The sequence below is a fragment of the Hibiscus syriacus genome, unplaced genomic scaffold (genome assembly GCF_006381635.1).
Source record: "Hibiscus syriacus cultivar Baekdansim isolate YM2019G1 unplaced genomic scaffold, ASM638163v2 tig00112231_pilon, whole genome shotgun sequence".
NCBI classification, from domain to species: domain Eukaryota; kingdom Viridiplantae; phylum Streptophyta; class Magnoliopsida; order Malvales; family Malvaceae; genus Hibiscus; species Hibiscus syriacus.
This window is the reverse complement of record NW_024063276.1, coordinates 3013358-3035345: the sequence shown is the minus strand read 5'-3', so window position 1 is coordinate 3035345 and position 21988 is coordinate 3013358.

Genomic DNA, 21988 nt, shown 5'->3' with positions numbered 1-21988 from the left:
TTGTTCCTCTTTTTTGGGTAGTCAGATCCATTTTGGAAGACAGGTCTGCTCCACTCTTCTTTCAGTTGAGATCAAACTTGATTTGTTCCTCTTTTTCGGGTAGTCAGATCTATTTTGGAAGAAGAGTCTGCTCCATTATTGTTTCAGGGATATAAGACTCAAAACATATTTGGAAAACGGGTCTGCTCCTCTATTATTTTAGGGAGATAAGACTAGAAAAATATTTGGAAAACGGGTTTGCTCCTCTATTCTTTCAGGGAGATAAGACTAAAAAAATCTTTGGAAAACGGGTCCACTCTACTATTCTTTTAGGGAGATAAGACTCGAGATATCTTTTGATTCACTCCACCATTGTCTAGGAGGAACTGAATCGGTATCTACTTGTTTCAAATATCAATCTTGAAAATCAAACATTACCAATCATTAGTGTATGCTTGAAAATTTAAAATCTTATACTCTAAAGTTTTAGAATTTGAGAGAATTTATGAGAATCAATATATTTTGTAGGAACTTATCTTGTAGCAACTGGATATGTGAATCTTCTTTGGTTCAATTGTCATTTGAATATCCCTCTTCTTGGGACTTTGGATTGGTTGATAACTCATGCTTGTCATAAATCTGTAGTTTTCTTGAAAAACCTGTAAAATATTTATTTTGAAGGTGCAACGTATCTGAATAATGAATGCAGTGATACAATCCATTTATCATTAATCTTTTGAGAAAGTGAAAAGGTCTTTGAGAAAGACAACATTATAACTTTCTCCGAAATGACCCAAAATATACACAGTTAATTTTCAGAATCTTATGGAAGACAAGGTCGGTGGTTCTAGGTTGACTCCTCTCTTTGTGAGAAAGTCAAGTTAAAAGTGACATCAGTAAAAGATCGACTTCTCTTTCTGAGAAAGTCAAGAATCACAACACTGAAAGATTGACTCCTCTTTCTGAGAAAGTCAATAAATGCAACACTAAAAGATTGACTCCACTTCATGAGAAAGTCAAGAATGACAATATTGAAAGATTAAATTCTCTTCGCGAGAAAGTCAAAGAAGGAAACACTGAAAGATTGACTCCTCTTCACGAGAAAGTCAAGAATTGACTCCTCTTTAGGAATAGAAAAGATTGAATTCTCTTCACGAGGAAGTTAAGGATTGGTTCCTCTTCATGAGGGAGTCAGGAATAACAAAGATTGACCTCTCTTCATGAGGAAGTCATGGATTGACTCCTCTTTATGAATAACAAAGATTGACTTCTCTTCACGAGGAATTCAAAGATTGGTTCCACTTCACGAGGGAGTCAAGAATAACAAAGATTGACTTTTCTTCACAAGGAAGTCAATGATTGACTCATCTTTAGGAATTATAAAGATTAACTTCTCTTCACGAGGAAGTCAAGGATTGGTTCCTCTTTACAAGTCAGGAAAAAAAAGATTGACTTCTCTTCACGAGGAAGTCAAGGATTGACTCCTCTTTAGGAATAACAAAGATCGACTTCTCTTCACGAGAAAGTCAAGGATTGGTTCCTCTTTACGAGGGAGTCAGGAATAACAAAAATTAACTTGCCTTCAAGAGGAAGCCAAGGATTGACTCCTCTTTAGGAATAACAAAGATTGAGTTCTCTTCATGAGGAAGTCAATGATTGGTTTCTCTTCACAAGGGAGTCAGGAATAACAAATATTGACTTCTTTTCACGAGGAAGTCAAGTTGAAGCTTCAAGGGAAAATATATTTTATTAAGACACTATTGAGTTTCTTAGGAGACATGTTCTAACAAAGCCACGATTTAAGTTTCTAGGGAAACACCTTAAGATAGACAAAAATTTCTCAAAACATGTTTTACATACATTATTATGAGGAAGATCAAAATTTATCATGTATGTACGATGCAATGACACAAATCATGTATCATGTATATACGATGCAATGACACAAATCATGTATCATGTATAATGCATGTTTTCTTGTTTTGTGGTAGAGATGGTTGCAAGAGCGATCTTTATTCTCTTCCTGATTAAGTCGTATTCATTTTTCATTTGCATCAACGAGCACTCTTGAAATTCTTGAGTTGTGTCAATTTCTTCTTAACCCCAACAAATTTTGCCTCTGATAAGATTGGTTTTCTTGACTGAACTTGTGTAGAAATCCAATAGAGATTTCATCTTTGAAAAGATGATCTACCATCTTTGGAGACTGTGGATGTAACTATACCAAACTCGGCAAAGATCAATGGGAGAGCAACATCTGTTCTAATTTGAATATTGAAACACATAAGTGGGAAGGTATATCGTAATTTATTTCATGCCTCTACATTTAATCGGATCTCGAACAAGGCTATTTGTATCATATCATGTTGAGAGGTTTTAACAATAGCCCATCGTTCAATCATAGTTGACTCCACTAGTTTCTTGTTGTTAAAATTCCACAACCCATTCTACGAAAATAAATCTTGACCATTCCTCACTTTTAGCCTCGGGGAAAACCTTTACTTTGGGTAAAAAAATGAAATTTATGGAAACACCACATGATCGCAACATTGGTTCAGTGCCAAGTCACTGGTTCGTAAAACATTCGACAACTCATTCATCCTTTCTTGTGACCTTTGCCTAGATTTATCAACCAGAGAAGCTCTTTGTATGGTGTTCAGAGCTTTTGTATAGCATTACAAGGACACCAAAGCTCAGCGGGAATATAAGTGGGACGCTTCGGCTCGTCAATATTAATGCACATGAAATCACCATAATAATACGACTGTATGATGGATAAAATAATCATATATGGTAAGCTCCACTGTCCCCATTTCACCATTTTCATTCTTCGCACCCTTATGTCTCAATAAATGTCTGCTCCAATCAATGATCTTGTATTCTCGTATGATATGGGTCTTTAAAAATGTCCCAACATTTATTATTTCTTGTTGTTACGGGCCTTTAAAATGTCCCAACATTTATTACTTCTAGATGATACGAGCGTTCAAAAGTGCCCCAACATTTATCACTTCTTGCTCCAACAATAATTCAAAGCATTAACTTTGTGTTTGAGAGATATGTGTCAACTACCACGATTTACTCCAAAGAGATTGTCTTGTTCGAAAATGTTTTTATTCTTTATTTTATTTTCAAAATTTGAAAAAGAATTTTGAAAAAAAATAAAAAATAAAAAATATTTTCCTTTTCTAGGTTTCACAATTGAAGTAAATAATTAACATGAATTCATAGAATATTAAAGGAATCAACAACTCTTTTAATATTTTCAAAGTTATAGATCTTTGACAAGTGTCAAAATTGATAGGTTGGATTTCCTATTTTCTAAGGTTTTAGTCATCAAAGATGTATTTTCTTTCTTGGTCTTTGTGAACATTACAACATGCCCCTCTTTCCTGTCTTGGTATTTTAACTGGATATGGACAAAATGTTGCAACTAGCATATTCAATTAATAGACTTTCTATAACACTTCTATTTTAATTCTCTGAAATCTTCCATTTGTTCAAGCTTCGCAGACTTCATTAGCATATGTAATATAGAAACATCAGTCTAAATATAAAATTCCTGAGCGCTTGTGTAAGGTTGACTATAACAGGTGTTCCTCATCTCCCTTAGTCTATTTTACTTAAACTCCTCATTATATAAATTTGATTTAATTTTCCATTGTTTGGCTAGCTGAATTCAACTTTATTGTAATTGCCTTTATTGGGCTAACTGAAGGGTTAATCTTATCACAAAGTCTTCGACTTCACAATTGCAGTGGAGGAAAAATTGAACTGCCGAGTACCCTAGCAATGTCATGGTTTGAATACAATCTATTTATAAAACATGGGCTTTTGAGTTTCCTCTATAACCAATTGCTTTAGTGGAATAGCTCATCTTTATTGTATAATCTATAATAATAACAATTTATTAACCTTTGGAGTATTCAGATTTAGAATTTCTTAAGCTCATCAAGAACATGTTATAGTCTATGTGTTCATCCACTCCACCATTCTATTTGTGAAGATTAGGATCATCACTGAATGTCCATAACAGAAGTGTAGTTTAGTCAGTTTTGCAATGTCATACACAAGAGTTACCCCATTTTGTTCGCTCCTATGCATACTTGAATAACAAGCCTCTTGTTCGTTTCCTTATGAGAGGAGAAGGGTATATTGGTCCCTACAAGAAAAGGGTATGGTGTTCGGGTATATCTTCTGGGGTAAGGTTGAGGGTCCTTGTTTTATCAAGGTTCAGTCTTGTCACTTTGTCAAAGATTAATAACTCTAATCATTTAAAGTCTTTAATTAAATTGATATTCGAAGAACTGTAATATTACAAATTTGATTTAATGCTCACCATCTTTAAAGTAGAACAAATTTATTTAAATATCCTTACAAAAAGCTGAGAAAGAACAAAAAACAAGTTTAAACAAGATGCTGCAAATGGAATAAAACCTCACGAGGGATGAAACGATATCTTCCTAATTAGAATGCCCCATTATTTATTAGACAAGTGGGTCCTCGACTATATTTTTAGGGTTGTCATAATCTAATGCCCCACTTGCTCATAAAAACCAAGCCCCTAAATGATTAAATTCCGTAACTTGCTCTTCGTCGCCCTATAATTTTTAGTGGCTTGACCCAAACTTTATATCTAGCTCATAAATCTTCTCTAGGAATGAATGGGGTGGCCTTAATTTACCTTCAATATTTCTTGAACAAGATTCTCCGCAAGGTACTACCAAGATCAATGATTAATACATATTAAGATGCAATGTATAATATGTAATATATGATGTATAGATGTGAATGTAAAGATGCAAAAATGTTCCTATGAAAATACAAAAATGTGAATGCAAAATGTGCAATACAAATGCAAGAGGTGTTATTCTAGAGTGACCATCTTAAAACAATTTTCATTGAACACAAGGGTTTTGGTATGTCAAACAAACTTTAAGTATAAAGGATAGCTTTAACTCCTATATTCTTTATCTCTCTCAAGAGCCAAATTAACTCTCACTCATGTTCAGGTTCTGAGTTCTCAATCTGCTTCAATTCTCTTGCAAAGCTAGCTAAATCAACTAATTTGTTAGCCGCGTTGTTTGTTTGGATCATAATTTCTTTCATGATGTCGTTTTTTCCCTCCATATTATATGTCAATTCTCTGAGTTCTTGTCAATATTATTCATTATCATTTGTAAGAAAGTCTTTGTGGTTATGAAACATCTATAATCCTTATCAATGTCTTGTTCTTAGCTCTATAGTGGCTTCTAGCTCGACATCATTCTCACGCTGGTGACGCTAGTATGAAGCTTTCATGATGACTATGGACATATCCAACATCTGATTCTCGACTTGGCATTTTTCAAAATCATCCATGGATGTATTACGTCTTCTTTCTACAACCTGTAAAACATAGAAGGACTTGTTGGCTTGACCTTCATGCATCTTGCTATTCTTTCTCCACTGTTCAACATCGTTTTTCAGTTCAGTGACCCCTATTATCCACTCCTTAAGGGACATACTTAAGCTTCGTACCTTGACAAAATTTCTTCTTCCTGGATGCCCCCACTAATATCCTTACCTTCGAACGCTTTTAGCTCCATCTTAACTGGCAATCAATTACCAAACTAGGTCAAGCTTTCATCTCGAACTCCATGATCTAAAAGGTATTGTACTCGATGCTTGAAGGCGATGCAATTCTCAATGGAAGTCCTTAAACTCCTCTTGACTTGGATTGAACTGGAGTCTTCAGGTTTATTTTTCCTGACTTTGGGAGAAGACTCTCAAATGACCACGAGTTCTGACTGTGGGGATTCTTTTCATCTTTCTAAACTTTTACAGTTGTCAAAATTTCCTTAGGGTCTCCAGACAACTTGATGATGATACAGATGGTGACTGTGTGTGATTTCTCAGATTGGCTATGATTGGCTTGTTCTAAAGTTGTCCCTTGTGTATTTGATGTCGAAAGATCGTTTTTATCGAGCTATTTCATTACTCTTGCAGAAGTCTCTTTTCCCTTAGCAGAGAAACTCTTCGAGCCATCATCTTGGACATTTTCTATTTCATCTCTCTTATTTCCTCTTGCTCTTCGTCAACTATACGATATTTGGGTGCATAGCTCTCCACTATCCTTGGAGTCTCCTCAAGATGCCATTCTCTAACTGTGTTGTAGTTTTCTTGACCATAAAACCCTTTGTCCATCATGAAAACCTTTTACTTTAATGACCGCTCACAAATTCACACCTTTTGATTAGGTCATGATCATGTGATGCAAGTGAAAACATAAAAACACACATTAGTACAAAATGACAAGAATTACTATAAAAGAAATCAAAATAAATTAATACAAAACCATAATGCAAATGAAAATGCAAATGCATAAGGTGTTAACTCCAAAAGCGATCACCATAGAACAACCTTCATCAGACCATAAGTATTCCTTACACTAGACAAACAAGCTTCATTTTCTCAATCTAGGTATTTCTCATGATTTGATGTTGTCTTTGTAGTCGTTGTTGGATTCCTCAAAGTGTTAACCCACCTTTGTTAGTTTTAATTTACTTATCGTGATTGTTGGATCTCTAGATTTCCATTTCCGTGGGATTCTCCAAGTGGAAAACGACCTTGATATCTCCTGAAAGTTCTCTTAACTCAACTATTATCTGGCTATTTGATGCCATCTCGATCTTTGTTCAAAATAAATTAATACAAAACCATAATGCAAATGAAAATGCAAATGCATAAGGTGTTAACTCCAAAAGCGATCACCATAGAACAACCTTCATCAGACCATAATATTCCTTACACTAGACAAACAAGCTTCATTTTCTCAATCTAGGTATTTCTCATGATTTGATGTTGTCTTTGTAGTCGTTGTTGGATTCCTCAAAGTGTTAACCCACCTTTGTTAGTTTTAATTTACTTATCGTGATTGTTGGATCTCTAGATTTCCATTTCCGTGGGATTCTCCAAGTGGAAAACGACCTTGATATCTCCTGAAAGTTCTCTTAACTCAACTATTATCTGGCTATTTGATGCCATCTCGATCTTTGTTCATTTAACATGAGTCTTCGATCGAATTTGAGCTCTTCTCTCGTCGCTCAACTTTGTTTATGAGTCATTACCCTTCCGGATTTGACTATCTAGCTATGGAACTCTTATATCGATATGAAAGCCTTTTGATTTGATCAATACTTGTGAATTAACACCTTGTTTGGTTATGATGTGAAAATAGAAATGCAATCATAAGACATAAAAATAAGATAAAACAAAAGAAGTTTTTAGTACCATTTAACCAAAAAGCAGAAGAAATATTTTCAAAAGGAAAAGATCCTACCCAACTGGTATCTACCCTAACATGTTTTTATAGCATTCCTACCCAGACACGTTTTCTACCACCATGTTTTGTTCAACATATAAACCCTAACCTCGTGACATCTAGTTCGCATGCTTGTTCCAAAAAAATGAACCTAACTGCATACTATTCTAATTCTCATGCTTTTGCAAAATAATTAAATAAATTTAAGGAAAATGTTATAGCGAGTTTCCCTTTTGTGACTTTTGAAGAATAGTAGACAGAGATTCAAAACAAGCATTGTTTTAGTATTACTAACAGGGTCTTTGAATTGTCCTCTATTAGTACCCCCTTGGGCCTGCCAGACCCTCTATCCTCACCCATTATAGGCTTAAATGGGTCGAGTTCAATTCGAGAGGATGCATTTCCCCATGTCCATGCGAGGAAACTCAATGTTTCACTCGTAAACACAAGGCATATGTACCTCATAGGTTACTTACTAAAGCCCATACAGAGAAAAATAAATTTTCTCACATAAGTGAAGCGTTCATCCTTACCTAATGGGACAGAGCACAGCTAGAAGGCTCTAAATATTCGAATGATTCCGACGTGATTGAGGGAAACTAAAAATTCTTCGCCTCGATCCAAAAAAACCAAAAGACTAAAAAAAAAAGTCAGAAATATGAAACATGCAAATCACACGTTAATACAACTAATAAATAAAAGATATACAATGCGATGCAACCAAAACATGAGGATCAAAATTTAAATATCATTCAAATTTACCATTTTCAACTAAAAAGATGTCGTATAATCGATTAGAGCCCGACTCTCTATTGTCCCAACGGAGTTTCCAAGCTGTCGAAACTGTCCTTAAGCTTTTTAGGGCTTTTGCGGGGATCGATCCAACTTAATTTTGGAAAAGGTTTGCGTTTCAAATAAAACGAATAAATATTTTCGGAGTCACTATCGACCTTTAGGTTAGGTAGGTCGAAGACCTAAAATATATTTTAAAATAAGTTTAAGAGAAATAATTTTAAAAGATACAAATTGATCTACGTTTAACCAGAAATTTGTTATGAAGAGGGTTCGGGAGTCGATTACGTGTGGGGAAGGATTAACACCCCCACAACGCCTGAAATCGATACCTAAGCAATTATGTGTCATCAAAATATTAAAATTGGCAAATTTGAATATACATTTGAATTATGATCCTATAAAAGTTTTGAAAAGGGTATTATTTCGTATGAAAAATCTTAAGAAAAACACACTCCTTGTTAGTTAAGGCACTTTCTTTATGGATTTCTTGTAACCCTATTTTTTATAAACAAACACATAGGTAGTAAGCTGGAAATATTCCCTTCACAAAATAATATTCCCCCAAAGATATTTACGATCGACTATAATATTTTTAACATTAAGCATGCCAAAAATCAAAAGTATATTTTTAACATTAAGCATGCCAAAAATCAAAAGTACAATTCTAATTAAGACTAACAACCCATGGTAAAACTTTAACTATTCACTAAAAGGTTAATCAATAATATAATTAATTTAAGGACTAAATCTAATCTAACAACAAACTTCAAGGACTAAATTAAACAAAAACAATAGAATGGGGACTAAATTAAATATTTACTGAAATATAGAATACAACTTGAGAAATTAACAGTGACCTAAATGTATATACATGGTAACATAAGGAGGACCAAAACACAATATTTCATTTTTTGAAGTGTATTAACATACAAATGGTTAAATCACTAAATCAGATTATCAAACTTGAATAACAAAGTAAACAGTCACTCACTGGTGATTAAAACGTAAATAACCGCTAAACATTCAGGGATTTAAACATAGATAACCCAAAAATTTAAAACTGGGATACATATATGGAAAATAAAGAAACCGGGACAAATAAAAAACAAGTTCTAAAATGGTCACTACAGGTGACTATTATGTGAATAAGCAGTAACAATTGGAGGACTACTAAATGATTTGTCCCTAACGTTCGACTAAAAATACTACATTTTTTACCATTTCAGGCAACATTCAAAACCCTAGCCTCATTCATTTCATCTCTTCTCTCTTTACTCACCCTCAACTCCTATCCTCTTCTTCTCGACCGATGACCTTCCAAGGGTCTAAAAATAGTCGGCCACCGTAGATCGGTGGCCAACTCCTCCTCTGACCAGCCTTACATCCCTTTTCCTAGCCTAAACACTAAACCGAAGCTTAAGGAAACAAAAAAAACCTATAGCCCTCTCACCAAACTTCCATTTGGCCGAAACCCAAAACACTTCCTAGATAACGCCGCCACTCTACCACCACCACCGGTGGCCGATCTAACCAAAACCGAGCTAGAATGACCAAAGGCTACACTTTTGTTTAAAACCTTAACCCAAGTACCCTTTTTAAAACAAGCAAAGACTCCTAGCAGCCGAAAAGCCCCAACCCACCTTTAGACTCTCGGTGGACCCAATCTCCTAGAAGAGGTCTCTTTTCATTTCTCCGATGAAGGGTTTATAACTAAGGTAAGAAAAAAAAACGATCCATTTCCTTTTATTTTGCTATGTTACTTCGAAAATAACTGAGGAATCAAAGTAAAAAAGCAAGCAGAAGGTAGAGATACCTTTGAAAGTCCGTAGTATTGCTTTGAATCTGAGTTCTGTTTCTTTTTTCAATTTGAAAACGATGGAAATTTTTAAATATTTTTGTCGGGTTATATACCCGATTACAAGGTTCATAAAATAATTTTTTTTTCTTTTGGCCTTTTTTTTCCTCTTCTAATTACTGATAATAATCTGATGCTTTTGTTGTGTTGTTCCTACTTCTCTGCTTACGATTCTGACGGGGCAGAGGGGGTTCGTCGATGGGTTTGGCGCTGGTAAAGCTGACCGGTCGGGGCATTTAATTCCTTGGATTTCTTACGATTTCGCTTTGATGTGGTCGGATGGCGTGGCACAGAGACCAAGAACGGGCGAGTGAAGCATCTGGAAAGGCGCGCGTGCATTGAACGATCTGATCTCTTCGGGTGAATCTGGGCCGTTGAATCGCTGATCGGATCCTCAACAATCCAACGGCTATGATGTGTTGGCGGCGGCGGCGATTGGTGTAACATTATGGTAAGAACCCTAATTGATCCATATCTGGACCGTAGAGTGATCCCAGATTTGACGGTCCAGATCAAGCGACGGTTGGACAGAAAGGGAAAATTAGGGTTTCCCAAACCCTGAACTATTGGGCTACATCCGGATCTGGGCTGGCTTGTTCAGGCCTAATTGTAGAGTTCCCTTCTTTTTTTTTTTTGGTTTTTGGGCCTGTAATAATTAAAATGTATTTTATCTTATATATGTATATATTTTATAGTAATATTATTAAGTTATATCACTAACTAATAATTTATACATATAAATGCAATCCTCGGACAAATCGAGCATCTACACCTACTAACCCCCCACTTATGGTAAATATGGCCAAAACTTAAATTTAAAGGCTTGAATGGAAGCTAATGATGAAGATATATCAACCCTTACCTTGGTATTTTTGGATTGGGCTTGCAAGACTATAAAGTTTCAACCTTTTTTCAACTTTTAGGGAGGAAGAAGGAAATGTAGAAGAAAGGAAGAAGACAAAGGCACGAAAAATAAAAAAGGAAAAGAGTTTCAGAGTGATATCATCCCAATTAATAGGATTTCAACCTTTAAAAATAAAATTGGTGTAGTAGCTCCCTTAGTCCCTCAACTTTCAAGATCAAATCAAGGTCACCCTTTTTAGCTTCATCTAGGCTCCAACTAAGCCCAAATCAACTCAATCTTAGACTAAGGCTTCCTATAAGCTAATGGATTTAATCAAAGCCTTCATAGTTGTTTGCCCAAACACTTAACTCGAGATTTGAGATGTTACATCATCCTCTTTGAAAGTAAGTCGAGCTATCAAACTATGAACTTCTTTATCCATTCATAATATACTGGAAGGAGATAACCAAAAATGGAGGGAGAGAGATTATACAACATAATAATACCAAATCATATAACACGACCGGCTGGAGAATCATACCTTCAAAATGAATAACCGTTTGCACGTGCCATGCAACCGTTAGAAAGCGACAAAAGACGTGTCCCAAAACATGGGAAAAATAAGCGCAAACTAATATACTCGACCACAGAGAGGGGGAGCCTGCTAAAGCCCCTCATGCATGGTGTCTGAAACTATATACAACAATTTTGACCCCCAAAAATCAGAAACAAAAAGTGATCGTAAAGAAAAAGGGACCAAACCAAAAGAAACTCCATACCATCGCAGAGTATATTGGGAAAAAATAACCAGTGAACGGAGACACAGAATCAGCGTCCAACAATCCGTGGTAGAAAACCAAGCAACATAACCTGTACCAAAGGACGGAGACCGTATTCGGTAACCTTGATACCCTACAAACGTGGGAGGGCCGCGAGCGCATGAGAGCGACATTTTATTGTTATAAAGTTTTCCGACTCACAAGTGAATAATCTTGATAATGTGCATAATCTATTTATTTTTAATTGGTTTAAGGGTTATTTTTATCCCTATAATAGACACATTTTATCATTTTCTCTCATATGATATTTTTGCATCAATTTAACCCTCAAAATTATTTAATTGTATCATCCTAAACCCTAAATCATAAATCTTAAACAATAACTTAAAATTCTAAATCTTAAACCCTAAACCTAAACCTTAACACCTAAACCCTAATTTAAAATCCTAAACAATAGTAAATAGTTTAAATATTTATGCAATTGAATAATTTTGAGGGTGAAATTAATGCGAAAATATTATAAGAGCAAAAATGATAGAAAGTATATTACAAGGAAAAAATAACCCTTAATCCTTTTTAATTTGATAGTTCTATAGATTTTAAGCATGATTACTACCGGTTTGGTTAATTCTCTGAATACTGGCAAATAGTAGGCTGGCAAGTAAGGTGATTTGTTGTAAAGAATTATTTTTTGACGAATAATATGTATGTAGTTAGCGATCCACCCCAACGGCAAAACTGACATTTTATATGAGGTTAGATATTCCTTATTATTGGTTAAATTAAATTAAATTTCGTTTTTTAATTATTTTAATTATTTTTAATTATTTTTAATCAATTTAAATTTGTTATTTAATTTTTAAATAATGACAAAAATTATTCTTAATATTTTTTGAATGATCAATTTGATATGTATTTTAAACACTTTAACCTTAATGTTTTAGTTTTGGTCAAAATGATCATTTGTGGATGAAAACTGAAGATCAACTCTTGTTGTTGAAATAACATTCTCGAATTTACTTAATTGATGGTGTGATATTTTCAAGTCAATATTTAAGCACACATGATATATATATATATATATATATATATATATATATATATATATATATATATATATATATATATATATATATATATATATATATATATATATATATATATCATCACTCAAGCACGTATCATATATGACACATTATCATATTAATACATGTAGCATATGTCACGTCAGTCAATAATTAAGTTTATGAGACATATATCACACCAATATTTTAGCACACATTACATATACCATACCAATAATTAACTACATGTCAAAATACTACATCATTAAAAATATTAATTATTAATTAATTAAATATTTTCATATAAAACAAGTCATTTTAATAAAAAAAAATGAAATGTTAAAAGTTAAATTGACGAAAAATATAATATAGGCAAAAATAATATTAGGATAAACTATGCATTTAATACTTAAACTATCAGGTTTTTTCATTTTAGTATCTAAAATTTCAAAAAAAAATTCAAAATCATACCTAACATTTAGTTTTTGTTTCATTTTTTATACTCTTTATTAAAAAATTAACGTGTTTAGTATCTGTTTCGATCCGTTTTAGTACCTACACTTTCATTTTTTTTTCAAAATTTAGCGTTACATTTTGAATGGGGTACTAAAACGAAACAAAAACTAAGTATGATTTTGAAAAAATTTAAAGTTTAGGTACTAAAACGGACCAAAACTGATAGTTTAGGTACTAAATACGTAATTTACCCATAATATTATGGAAAAAAATTACATTAGACCTTTATTTCTTTCAGATTTAAGCCAAATTATTGGACACGAAACTAGCCAAGAAAAACCTTGTTGATCAATACTTCCAGTTTTAATAATTCCAGTATGTGTGAATTCAATTCTACTTTCCTTTACTATTGAATTTGTTTTTCTTTAAGGCATATGATATTACTTTTTTAATGATTTTGATTAGTGCGGTAAACAAGTAGAGTCAAGTTTGAATATTATTTAGTTCGACTCGAATCAAACTCGAAATAAATATTAAAGTTTGACTCGAGCTCGAAAAACTTGAACTTAAAACATTTTCAGACTTAGTTCAATTAAAACTCAAACTTGAGCTTGGTATAAGCTCGAACCTGAAATTTAAGTACATGAAAATCTTATTTTATATTTTTAAAAAAATAACATATAAATGTTAATATTTTTAATAAATTAGGGACCGTTTGAGAATGCTTATGGAAGTGAGTTTAGCCAAAATTTCGTTAGAAACGCAGAAGTATTCCCAAACAATTTATTTTCAGCTAATGATTCGGTTTTGAAAAGTAATTATTGACTCAAATCAAGAAGTTGGAAGCAGTGATGAAACTAGAAATCTATTATAACAGGTTAAAATATATTTTATTTCCCATAAATATTTTTTTTAATTGAAGGTGCCTGATAAATTTTTCTTTATTTTTTTAAAAGTGTATATATTTTTTAATATTAATTAATATTAAAAAATAATTGTCAGAGGCTAAGGCTCCCCTTGACCCCTTCGAAGTAGGGATGTTCATGGACGGTTAACCGTACCGTTTAGCTTAAACGGTCGGTTAACCATTATAATGGTTATGAGATTTTTCTAACTGTAACCTAACCATTAAGAAACGGTTAACCGCTAATGGTTAACCATTATTAATGGTTCGGTTACAGGTTAACCATATTACAATTATTTGTCAATTTTTTTCATAATTTATACTACAAAAAAATGTAACACTTAACACATAATTATACCGATGTAAGTGAATAAAATAAACAAGTGTAGCACTTAACACGTATTTACACCAGTATAAGTGAATAAAACAAAAAAGTGTAACACTTAACACATACTACATCGGTGTAAGTAAATAAAATAAAAAAAGTGTACCACTTAATACATACAACGGTATAAGTAAATAAAATAAAAAAAATAAAGCACTTAACATATACTTACACCAATAAAAATATGTATATCTCTTAATATCTTTGTATCTAATAATAAACATATAATTATATTGGTGTAAGTATGTTTCTATATTTTCAAAGAAATAAAAAATAAAAAATAATAATAAAATATATATTATGTTATTTGTATACAAGTTTTATTAAAAATATATATAAATTATAAATAATAGAAACTTATATTAAGTTATTTATGTAAAAATATAATAAATTAAAAATATAATAATGGTTAACCGTTTATCAAAATTTGTAACCCTTAACCTTAACAGTTAACCACCATTTTTAGTGGTTCGGTTAATTAACATGTTAAATATAACAGTTAACGGTTTTGAGTTTTTTGAAACCACGAAGTTCTACCCATGGCTGGAAGAATGGTTGTTTTGCGTTAGAGAAGCTCGTTTGGAGAAACATTCCCACACGAAGCCTTAATTTAAAAGAAATTAAAATTTGAATATATAGTTTTTTCAAGTTGCTCACATATTTTCGAGTCATGTATCAAGTAGTTCGTTTCGGCTCGTTAAGAACTCGAGTTGAGTCCATTCGATTAGAGTGTTGACCGAATTTTGATCGAGTCAAATTCGAATAGCTCACGATCTATCTCATCTCATTTACATCCTAATTTTAACACACATCAAATTTTAGTACCATTATCGGAGATTAATAGTAATTAGTTTTAATTTTATTTGGTGACTAGGTCTGGATGCACAAGCACACATAATACGATTACAAGATCGAGAAGACATGTCATGTATTGGGAAAAGATACGATTTGTAAAAGAAACAAGTGGGTTGAATCTCTTCTTCACTTTATCAAGGAGATGATACATCATATACTAAAACAACCTCTTTGCTTTTCTATTAATAAAATGATTGTGGAGATTCAAGATAGAACTTTGACAAAATCGGGAAAGAAAAAGAGCAAACGTGTAAATAAAAATAAAAGATTCAAAAGAACGTGTTGGAGTCCACATAACTGGATGGAAGATCTCTTCAAACTCGGATATGCAAGCTAAATGGAACGCTCCGACTAAAGAAGTTGATAAATTTTGGAGCTCGACAAAGAACTGGGGATTCAGATTCAAGGTGTAACCCACATACCGATGTGGGTGGCCCGATCCAATCCGAGGTGTCACATTAGGGCCACCGGAGAGACCCACAATAAAAATCTCAGAAAAATTAAAAAGTTTGTTAAAACATGTAAAATCATAAAAAAAATTATAAACACAACAATAACATTTTACAATATTCAAAAATAAAATAGATTCCACACTCAGATATAAAAACAAAATACAACCTATATGCAAGCAACACTGGTGTAACTCTCATATCGATGACTATAGTTGCACTGGTTCAATCCTTTTAACCTGAAAAGGTGAGTAACAGAGTGAGCTTTGGAAAGTTCAGTAATACAGAACTACCAGATGATGCTGAAGAACATGCAAATAACATATAAGCATATGTTTCCTTATTGATTCGGACATCTACATATTTTTATGCTGAGATGAGGTCCCACTGATATCTCAGACAGTACGAGATAGTAAGCTTTCAGTTTAGAGGAAATGTTTCATATGACGGGGTTCAAGATATCAGAATAGGTTGTCTATTGTGTTCCTATAAATCAGTGAAAATATAGATATCATTTTTAAAATAGTAACATTTTAAAACATATTTTTAAAAACTATAGTAAAACCCTCCAACCTAAAGCCATGAGCAGTTCCCCATAACTACATCCATAAGGACTTACCCTAGGCCCAAAAAGGCATAGGAGCCAACCTAAGGGAGTACCTTGAGTCCATATGGTCTTACCCTAACCGAAGCATAGGTGCCCACCTGAGGGGAATGCCCTTAGGTCCATAAGGTCTTACCCAAAAGTACATAGAAGTGGTGTCATCCCTAAGGGAGTGCCTTAGGTCCACAAGGTCTTACCACTAGGCCCGTTAGGCCCAGGAGCTCACCCAAGAGTCGCCTTAGGTCCATAAGGAATTACCAGTCGGTGCTGAACCTATACAAGGAATTATCATCAGCGAATGGACCTACCAGTGTCTTCAATCATACCAGAGTCCCAGAGTACCCCGTATAAAAATAATTTCAGTCAGTAAAATATAGATATCAATAATCTGAGCAGAGATGGGAGATCAAAATAGAAATCACAATCCAGTGCTGAAATCAGAGGTCAATCTGTATTCTAGATAATAGAGTCATACGTTTAAAATCAAAGAAAACATCCATGATAATCAGGGAACACACCTAAGGTTCCAGATATTATTCGAAGGTGATTGGTATTTATTAGATAGAGAGTCATGAAACTTCTGTAAACTGATTAAATTCAGAAATGAGATCCCCATAAAAGGGTTTGATGGTTGACAGATTCATCAGTTATTCAGAACTTGATTTATCAGGATCATATAGTACTCAGATATTTTTTTGGAGGCACTATGTAATCAGAAAGGCTATTTAAAATCCTTTGCATCATATTTACTCGTGTTTTCATATATGACAGGAGTAATTTCATTATCCAGGAAATCATAGACATTTTTGGCATTAGGTTCTTTGAGAATTATTGTTGAATTGATCATCTTCAGAATAATCACAAAATGGATCTTAGAGAGACGAACATGTATTCCAATGGTCTTTATTCTAATTCGGCATTGCACGTTATTAGGAAATGTTGACGTGCTTGATTTTTGCTTCCAAACCCTTATGGATGATACAACATATAAAATCATCAGTGTTTCTAGACTTATCCAAGTTATTCACTTAACTTAAGGTCATCAGGGTACTTAGGTCATTTAGTAGTCAAGTCTATCCCGGTCACTTTAGAGTTTCTGGAGTAATTCTATCGTTTCTGAAATTTGAATACATATTGTACTTCCATTCCGTTTAACTTGGTCATATAATATAATCATATTGGTATACAAAGTTGATTTGTTCATTTGAGAGCTGAGGATATTAGTTATTCTAGGGCTTGGGTGTGTTTTGAATCATATTACACTTTAGGGCATTCTAAATAAATCATGAGTTTAATTGGTGATTCCAAGATTCCAATGGATCATAACAAGTTCTTAGGTCATCTCCATTATCATAGTCATCCATATTCCTTTTTACACTTTAAGGGTATTATCGTAATTTCATTAAATTTTGTTAGTGGCATTACTTCCAATAACTTAAGCTTGAAAGTAGTCTAGTTCATTTAGAATTCTGGGTACTTTGTTCATTTGATCACTAGAGGTTAATTTCACCACTAGGGAAGTCTTGGTCATTTTACAATACAAAGGTATTTTCGTAATTTTACCCCATATTGCTATTTTTGGTAATTTATTCTCCAATATTTCCTACATTTAACCTTTATCGAGATTAATCAAAATTTAGGAGTCCTGAGATTGATTGATTACTAATTAAATTACTAAACTTAGAATTCTTTCCGATCGGGCAAGCAATTTCTTTTACGAGTCGTCTGAGTCTTTTACAGTGTTCCGTCTTTAATCCAAATTTAATTTGAGTCCAATGATAATTAACTACGTCTCATGGACCAATTATTTCCATCCACACATTTACCAATTATCAATGTGTTCCGGAAAGCATATAAAAGCTAGTAGAGTATTACCTCGATTTCCATGATCCACTAATCGAACATTTAATCTTCATTCAATCACTCTCGAACTTGAATTCAACGTCTAATAATTCCTCGGATACATTCCAAACGAATTTACGTTAGAAACTAAACTTAATTGCGAAAAACATATCGAATCGTAATATTAATCAGTGAAAACAACTTATTGGGTTTGAATTTAGCAAAACAGACCTAAAAAATGGACTCAAGACGTCAAAAAACATTAGGATAGGTGTTCTCAAAAAAAATTCAATGGCCGGTCAATGATCAACGCGGGTCAGCTTAGTCAACTCGACTCGATCTAACGGCTCGGTTGGTTAGGTCAGGCGGCTTGGTCATCAAACTCCCCTGGATGACAAACAACGCCCACATGCAGGAGATGGCGCGTGCAGCGACTCTGGGGGCTGTTTCGACCGGCCGATTCTTTCCCGATCTTATACATATTTGAATTAACCAATTATCAACCCAACAATCAGCATAAAATTCTCTAAAATCACCGAAAACACAAAATATGAGCTTACCCACGACGGACGGTGAAAACGACGATGGTACGACAACCCATGGGTCGGGTTTTTGATCAAAACGATAGAGGAATGCATTAATAATGATGGTGAGGTGAGATGACAACCGAGGTGGTCGGAATCGTGAAATAACTTAGGCGCGTGGGGTAGTTTCGACGAAACTTCTCGACAAGTTTTACGATGAATGACGGCGATTCACAACCGAATACGGGTTGGGTTTTGATCACCGTTCGATGGTGAATCTAACGGTAGGAGTGGTTTGAGCTGGGGTGGTCGGACGGCGACAGATCAAGGAGGTATATATGGGTCGGTGGGGAGGAAATTGGGGGTTAGGGAGGAAATTAGGGGTTAGCGATTTTGATTTTGGGTTGATAATTTGGGGTTATCGATAGGGGTTTATTTTTCATGTGTAATAAAAATTAGTAAAATCTGGAAATTTTCCTGCACTTCTAAAACTGACTATAAGTTTCTGAAACTTATAATTTGGCCCCTATATTAGGGAGTGACAGTTCAGAAGAAGGCGTAATTCTGGAATTAGCTTCATTAGAAGAATCCGATTATGTCTCTCAGGAGTTGTAAAAGATGTAGTGTGGAGGGTGGGTGTTAACAATAAGTTTTTGTCTTGTAAGATTAGATGTATGGGAATAGAATCATAATTTGAAATTAGTATATTGATGTCTGGAAGTGCATTGAAAGAGCCATTTTGAAGAATAGTATATTGATATCCTACTGCGCGAAGATTCAACTACACATGAAGTTTAATCTAGAATCATTACATCAAGGATAAAATTGGGATCCCCAAATCGAATAATATGAATCCATGAGAACACATGGATTTGTTTTCAGTGAAAAAATTATCTGTGTTGATGTGTTGAAGATCCACATTTTAATTTCGATAAAATTTGGAACCGTAAGCTGCCACCTGAGATTTTTGTAGGTAGTGGAACGTGTCTTGGTTGAGCGCTCGAAATGTCTTAACACTCTTGGAATTTTACTTCCAAGGGGAAGGGCAATACAAAGATAATTTGGTTTGTTTTTGTGCAGCTGTTGCAATATGGAGTTATGGCTTTGAAAGAAGTTATTTTGGTCGATAAGAACACTTGGTGGGAAAAACGAATGACTTACGCTGCTTCACGGGATGAGAAATCAAATAATCGTTCAGGTTTCAGTCGGATCAAGTTAGGTCAGGTCAATTTAATGGTTCGATTCAGATCAGGTCAGGTCTGAGTTGATTTTAAATCAAATTTAGTTTGTGTTCAAGTTGGTTAATTTCAGTTTAGATCGATGTCAGTTCAATTCAAAACGATTCAGGTTTGAACCAATTAAATAGCATGTTAATTCAAGTTTAGATAGACTTCAGGTCGGATATCGTTTATATCAAGTCACATCATTGACATACAAAATTCAAATTGAATCTTATTGGGTATGGATGACTTTAGGTCGGATCATTTTTGGGTTAATTAATTTTTCGTCTTTAATGAACGCCGAATTGTAATTTGTAATTGTATACGATTTGGAAAAATTACAAAAATATAAATAATTATGGGGCAATTTTGATAAAAATCTAATTTTAAAGACTAAATTGAAAAAACATGCAATTACAAACTGAAATTTAAATAAATTAAACAACACACATAGATAAAGGGATCAAATCGAAATAATCATAAAATGTAAAGTTAAAATTAATATAAAATGGACTAAAAAAGTCAAAATGAAGTTTATTATGTGATTTATAGGGTTTGAAGTAAATTACAAAAATATAAATAAGTATAGGTCAATGTCAAATACAAATAAAATTTTAAGGATTGAATTGAACAAATATGAAATTACAAATTAAAATTTTAATAAAATTAAACAACACACATGGATCAAATAGAAATAATTGTAAAATGTAAAGATCAAATTAATATAAAAAATAAAATGAATTGCATTCATTTCAAAAGTTGGGAACAAAAATATATATGGTTTTGGATATTATAATATGATTTTAAGGATTAAATTGAACAAACATAAAAGTACAAACTATAATTTAAATAAATTAAACAACATGCAAGGCACAAATTGAAATAATTATAATACATAATATAGCATGCACGTATACTTAAGCATATATACTTATGTATATATAAGAAGAAGACTATGAGTTGGAGGCCGAATAAAAGATGGAAGATAACAGTATTCCTACAATCAAGATTGACAAAAAATGAATGAAAAAATACGAAAACCATGGAGGAAAGCCCCGCTGATTATCATGTTCGAAAAATTAATAAATAATTGAATAAAATTGATCTATTTTAATATTAAGTTATGTCATTTGGTTAACAAACTTAATATTTGGTATTAAATTGCATCAATTCAATTATACCTATTAGCTTTTCAACAAATTTATTCATCAAAAGGTCATAACCTTTTGATTAATTTCCTCTCCCCTATATATAGGTTAGTTGAGGTACAATCTTAGAAACAACTTTGAGACACATTCACAAAGGTGAATTAGGAAATCACTTAGAAAATTTCTTTCAAATTTGTTCTTTCCGATGATAGAGAAAGACAAGATTGTGTTCGACTGATCACTACGGTTGTGCTTACTGTTGTGATCGTTTGTTGTTCTGTGTTGGGAGACCGACGTCCACCGTTACTCAAAGCATGAAGAGAGGACGAATATGTCTTAAGGAAACTGTTCATACATGCCTCAACAAAAATCCTTCTTCGGTTTATCATACTCTACTCATCCGATTCATTGTCTAAATATGAGTAAATCAATTTCTTGCCTATACTTTAAGTTTTATTTATTTTTCTTTGTTCGATTATATAATAATATTTATTATTGTTATTTTTATCTCGGATTAACCATTTTTCTAACAATCTTAAGAAAAATTCTTTCTTAATTTTTTAATCCGAGAGGAAATCGATTCTTTGAGTTTAATCCTAACTATGCACTAATGAAGCATCATTGGAAAACCACCAAAATAAGGAACCCGTGCCAAAGTAAAGTTTTCAATTGATTCCAAAAGTTGTTTGACATGTTCAAAGCAAATTGGACACAATATTGGGTTCCCACTAACCTTTATGTGTGATGAGGCCTTTCTATGTTAATTTGTCTGCAAGTTTTTGATGTAGAATTACCATGTGATAAGCGTGATAAGGAAGGCACAATGTTGATAAATAAATTCAAATATGTAGCTTATGAATTCTTGACTTACGGGGGCGCACTTTGAAGCCACTTGTAGGTTCAAATGACTACGATTAAGAAATTAATTGGTAAATGATATCTTCAGTATTTCATTTTCAGTAATATATTGCGTTAAATATTG